This window comes from Humulus lupulus, chromosome 5 (genome assembly GCF_963169125.1).
Source record: "Humulus lupulus chromosome 5, drHumLupu1.1, whole genome shotgun sequence".
NCBI lineage: Eukaryota > Viridiplantae > Streptophyta > Magnoliopsida > Rosales > Cannabaceae > Humulus > Humulus lupulus.
This window is the reverse complement of record NC_084797.1, coordinates 72608812-72615151: the sequence shown is the minus strand read 5'-3', so window position 1 is coordinate 72615151 and position 6340 is coordinate 72608812. Positions and strand designations below refer to the sequence as shown.

Here is a 6340-nt window from a genome sequence, read left to right as displayed (position 1 = left end):
TGTGGATAGGATGGGACTAAGTACTCCCAATGTTTGTATGCACTGTTATATGATTGTGATAAACCATGTGAATATGTTGGGACTAAGAGCTCCCTATAACTGTATGAATGTCATGGGTGGTATTATGCCATGGGGACATGTGATAAACGACCTAAGTGTGCCGGAATCAATACTTGCGCACAGGGTGCGGCTCAGCTACTGGTAGCTGAGGACAACTTAATAATCACTTAACTCGGTTTATGTGGGCTAGAGTCAGTGGGGTGAACACACTACTACAAAATTGACATGGGATGATGGTTTTAAACCGTTGTATGGACTCTCATACGTCGGTTCTAATACTGTCGTCCCATGCAATGTCATGCCATGTAAAGTATGAAACGACAGTTTAAATAAAAGTGTCATCTCATGTCGTACATGAGACCATGGTTCCTATACAAACGTTGTCTCTTGTGATACATGAGACGACAATTTATGTGCAAGCATCATCCACTGCAATAAATGAGACAACAGTTCCTACTCAAGCGTCATCCTCTTGCAGTACATGAGATGACAATTTATGTGCAAGCATCGTCCCCTGCAATACATAAGACGACAATTTTATGGAGATCGACGTCTCATGTAGAATATGAGAATTTTTTCATTTCTCTATTTTCAACCACTATATTCATTCATAATTTCCTATGTAATTACAACATAGTTCAGACAAAATCAATAGGCAGACAAAATCAAAAGAACTTAGTATGTTCTAAATCTAAAAATTACAAGATCAAAATATACACTTGGAATAACTATGTAAGTGCTAACTAAAAACTACAATTAGTATAATTTTTAATTCTGATTTCAAAAGTTACTCTAGCTATGACTCATGCGCTCAATCAGTTTGGCTGCCCATTCATTTCGAGATTCATTAATTTCACCAAGTGTATATGTATTCTTCCCACCAAACTACAAAACACAAAATAAAAAACTATCACTACTACAAAAAAAGCATTTAAGGCTCGCATTGCAAGCCTCAAAAAAGTTTTTAGAGTGCTCCCCTGCGAGCCTTAAAAAGTGAAGTTTTTTAGGGCATCATCTTTATGGTGTTAAAAACACCTTATTAGGACTCGCAATGGGCACCTTCATAAATTATATCTCAATTTTTAAAAAAATATATGTTTATTTTTAATTGAATTGTAATTTATATGATATATATTATATTTTTGAAAGTTTTAAATAAATTTAAATTTTAATAAATATCAATAATAAAATCATGTATTAGAAATAAGACCAAGATCCATCCAATAATACAACATACAAACATAGAAGCTTTGTAGCATCCAATGTTCCTATTGGAATAGTACAAACCTGAAACAATTTTAAATAAATTGGAATACGCAATTGCAAAGATTGGCTACATGTACACATATAAACTTTTACTCAGATATTCCCCTCAAAGTTCAGCTTAAGGGATCACATACCATCTGAATAAGTTTTATGTGTCCACTCCAGTTGCAAACCTGTGAAAGATGTGCCTAATTGCATTAAAAGAAACATAGCAGATAGTTAAGCAAATCGTAGATAGTTAACTGAAGAATTCAAAGAAAGCTACATGAGCAAAATAGCATACGTAGTAAGCTACCTTAGACTAAGAGACTCACCAAATAATAGGACAATAAGAGATGTCAAGAAGGCACACAAAATGGTGCCAGCCAATTCGCACATTTTAGACAATGAATAAGAAAACAGTGTTCATTCAAATATAGTTTTTCATAAATTATGAAGGGTAATTAAAGGAAAACTAACATCAATGATGAGATGTTACAATAATATATAAAACCACTGAAACCCATTTCACAAGAACGAGAAACAGAGCAAATCATTACTCAAAATGAAAAAAATACATATTTTTAGATATATATAATAATTATATATGTGTGTGCTGTGTTTATGATCCCATTCGAAACAGAGCAACTCATTAATCAACATACAAACAAAAATCTAAAAAATGCAAGAGGATAATTCATGACCCTTTTCCCGTCTCAACTACGGCCCAGTCATATATGTTGTTTCCCACTCTATAATAGTCCTGCACTAGTTTTATCATTCTAAAAAATGGCTTGAAAAAATAAAAAGCACAAGTCACATGACATATTTGGCTTTATTAAATTTTCAAGCAAAATAGAACATGTATATTATATATAAACCTCAGTCCTTACCTTGGTATCATTACCTATACATAGACTCAACTAGCAAGTTTAAGCAAAACATAATAATAAAAATGTAACACTCAAAACCCTTTTCATGTATCATTTATATAATTTCATCATAGAAAATTTCAACAGCCAATGCCAATGAGAAACCCCAATTAAATAAAGTCTACTCATCACAACTCAATTAACAATTCTCGTATCTAAGATATAGGGGAAAAAAAAAGAATCACATGATCAATAGTAGAGTTTAGATTATCCTTTTTTTTTTGTTATAACTTGTGTCAAACATTGCAACCAAATAGATTAATAACACAACAGAGACAGCTGAACCAGCCAACAAGAACTAGAACAAACAAACTACACCAGGACTTAAACCTGGGAATTACACTAAAAATAAAGTAAACTAACATAATATAAAGGCTAACAGAATAGAGAAATAAACAACAATACAAAGACTTAAGACCCTAGCACACCAGATGTAAATGGATAATGGCATAGACTGACCTTGCTCAAACTCCTTGTGGTCTTAGAATATGCATGTAGGGATATGTTCATTGTTCAGCTCTCCATGACACCTGTTCTTCCTGCCCATTTAGCCAGATTATGGGCTACTAGTTACAGCTCTTTGAAATGTACTGAACTTCCACCATAGTATACGCCATAAGTTCATAACAATACATTTCATAGTAAAATTTTTAGAAATTTAACATAAAAAAAAGTAGGCTTCCAATGACAATTAATCTCCATGACCATCAATCTACAACATTGACTTTATGTAAGGAAAAAAAGGTTCAAGAATCATAATATATGCAAGCTGATACAGTACCTTAATCCAGGGATTACTTGTGTGTCCTAAGCTTATAAAACTGCTACTGCTGATCAAAATCAAATGAACATACAACAATCAATATATATATTCTATGATCCCTGTTATATGATGTAACAATTAATTATGGTAAACTGCTTTCACATTCTTTACATCATATCCCAATACCTGTAACAATGTAAAAAAAATTTAAGCTGATGAGCAAGTTAAAAAAGAAAAAGAGCATTAATGAATTGTTAATATCTGCATATACCTTCTTAACATAAAAGCATTATTTTCTGAAACAATTTTTTTATTATAAGATCAGAACTGATAGATACAAAATGAGAAAATACAAAAGCAATATTAGAGACAAATAGTCCTCTAGCTTTGGTGTTATTATTATAAATGTCTTGATTATTAATCACAGTTGACTTATATATAGTATAATAGAAAGCAAAAGGAAAACAACTCAATACCTCAGAACCTTCTTTTATGCATTCATCAAACTGCTTTGTTTTCAAGTACCATGACATCAAGTTTAGTGAGCATGCCAATTATAGTGATTGACCTTTCGATGATGGAATGCCTTTTAGGTTCTTTTTTGCCTAAGATCTGAAAGATGAAAAGTACTAATCATACTCAAAAACCAAAAGTTCACACTGAAAGTAGAGAAAGTTCTCTTCAAGTAGGCCAAAGTAACAGTAAATATACTCACAAGACAGTACTTCTGCAAGGCATCATTGTAATTTCCCTGGCTATGAAGCTCATTTCCCTGCCAAATTATATGCAAAACAAGTGTGAATGAAAACAATGAAGATAGACTAGGGGAATCTACAAACACTTTATGAAATATATGTTCCACTATATAATCGAATGGTTGATCATTGATGTTCTAATCAGTCCTTAATCAATAAAAAGTGATAAATTAAATTGAATTGCGGGTAAGAATTTTCTAAAGACAGTATTTGATTTTTCCCCTCTAGAAGCAGAAACATTGCAGTTCAAGTGATATAGTTAAGATTTTCTAAGATTAAAAGCAGTTACTGCTCTACTAGCAAGAACATTGCAGATCAAGTGATATAATTAAGATTTCTAAAATTAATAGCAGTTGTTTAAAAACATTGCAGACAAAATGATCTACTTAAGATTTTTTTTTTCAAGATTTTAGAGCTGAAAAAGAAGAAGAAAAAAAGTACTTTGCTCTTTTTTTAGCACACCTTTTTTTCCATCTTTTTCTTAATATAATGTCTCTCAAGAAAAGGTATAAATAAAGATAATATTTTAAGGGTCCTTTAATGAAACATGCGGCCCTTTCATCAGTATGTAGTTTCTTTGAGTTTGTCAACCTTTTAAGAAACATATAAATCAGTCTTAATGTGGAAAACAGAGATTGATAATCAAATCGTCAGTTTACGCATTCTTCATTTCATTCTAACTCTCTAACCCACACTTCATTCCATGTTCAGAAAATCAGAAATAGTAGAGGAGTATCATTATAAGAAACAAAAAATAAAAAACTGCCCATCCTCTAAGTCACACTAATAAAAAAAATTAAGCTATTAACGAAACTACTATATAGGATCTGGGTCACACCTTTCCTATCAGTAAGAGGGTTAAAGCTTATGGAAGGTAGTTGTTTCAGTTGAGGCATCTGGCCAACTTGCATTGGCCTCATCTCTACAGAAAGCAATGAAAAAGATTTCCCTATAAATTACTGAAGGTTTTACTTTCATCTCTAAAGGGAACCACAAGCGAGTTTGGCAAATAGGTTCCTGATCTAAAGGTCTCAGGTATACATATCCTATAACTATAATAATGGAGTATTCTTTCCCTTTTAAGTACTTTCTGCTCCCTGTTTATCAAAACGAAAGTTAAGAATGCTAACATCCTGTGGTGCTAGTAACTATTAATAAAGTTTGTGTACCAAATAAATAAAATAGTTCATTTAGTTTTGGCAGCACTACAAATGACAAAATCCACGCTACCCTCTAAGTCAATAAAACAAAAGTTAATGAATTTAACGTTCAACATGTATTGAGAACAGAACTTAAGATTAGGGATACTATCTTTCATTGTGTAAGTGGCCAACTTAATGCAATGCTTACTGAGCCAAAAAAATTAAGAATCTCAATGTTAACATTAAAAATTTCTCAAAATGCAAAAGCAAAAGATAAGAAGAAACAAACCTGTTTCTTCAACATCTAAGCTCCATTCAATTTATAAGTGATTTGGGCATCAAGATGTGTACGCATAGCTGCTATCTCTTTAGGCGTTGAGTTAGCCATCTTCTCTCCAATCTCAGCCATCTCCTCTGGATGGGTATGCTTCAACTGTTCTGCTGCATTCTTCAGGTCTTCAGGCCTCAAGTTCTTCATGCCTTCAGAGGCCATCTTCAATAACTCTAGATTAGACATCATCTGCAGTGCCAGTTAGGCATAATTACCATCACAACCATGCCCAGTTAGGAAATCATAGGTGAATTCTAATAAAACCAAAACCCCAATTATCAATGAAAGTGATCTTATAAGAATGTTTTAACCCCACGTTACAATCAAACCAATAGTAGCTCTTCTACAATACAAGACAATTTCTATAGTTTTATAAACAAATCAAGGTAAGATTTAACAAAACAAAACTCTACAAAAGATCGAATTCAACATTCTGAATCTTCAATCCCTGAAATCAGAAGAAAGAAAGTTGAGAAGAATTTTTGGGAGTTTGAACTTTGAGAGGAAAAAAATAAAGAAAAGGGAAATATGAGAGAGGGCGGAGGTCCATACCTGGGGAATCTGTCGTGCACCTGAGGTGTTGTCGCCTGAGAAGGAGGAAACCAGTCGCCGGAGAAGAGAGGTTGACTCCAGTCACACGAGCTGTTGTGGATCTCGAACAATAGCGGGGTTGCTATCCTGGGGTCGAACAGCGGCTGGGCTACTATCTTGGGGTGCTGCCCAGGTTGTCGAATGAAGGTGGGGGTGCCGTCACGGAGGAGGTGCTGCACGCAAGGTTGTTGAATGGAGGTGGAGGGGGTCACGATTAACCTAGAAATAATTCATTCTTTAAAAAAAGTAAGGAAGAGAAAAAAATTATCTGTTATAAAAAAAATAGGTTTTATTAGTTTTAAAAGAAAAAAATAAAATTAATACTATAAATTTTTAATAAGTATGGTTGTGTTTAATTGGTAAATTTTTTTTATATTGTTTGGTTAAAAAAGGTTTTTATTTAATTAATTAAAAACTTAACAATTAAACATAAAATGTGTATGGTAACTTTATTTTTATTTGTCATTTTTTAAAATTTTAATTAAAATTTATTAAATTTGGAAAATATATTTTTTTCACTT

At 32.7% G+C, this 6340-nt stretch overlaps 1 long non-coding RNA gene across 10 annotated transcripts; it reads right to left on the bottom strand.

Annotated features, from left to right (window-relative positions):
* Positions 1 to 286: 286 nt before the first annotated feature.
* Positions 287 to 6043, bottom strand: LOC133777439 (uncharacterized). Of its 10 annotated transcripts, none has more exons than XR_009868570.1 (8): positions 5781 to 6043; positions 5187 to 5417; positions 3716 to 3772; positions 3477 to 3612; positions 3019 to 3186; positions 2697 to 2827; positions 1461 to 1499; positions 287 to 574 (listed from the first exon to the last, which is right to left on the bottom strand). It is a non-coding gene; the product is annotated as an uncharacterized LOC133777439 (long non-coding RNA). The 10 variants fall into 10 exon arrangements; XR_009868564.1 differs by lacking the exon at positions 287 to 574 and adding an exon at positions 646 to 945; XR_009868569.1 differs by lacking the exon at positions 287 to 574 and adding an exon at positions 1237 to 1347.
* Between the last annotated feature and the right edge of the window lie 297 nt (positions 6044 to 6340).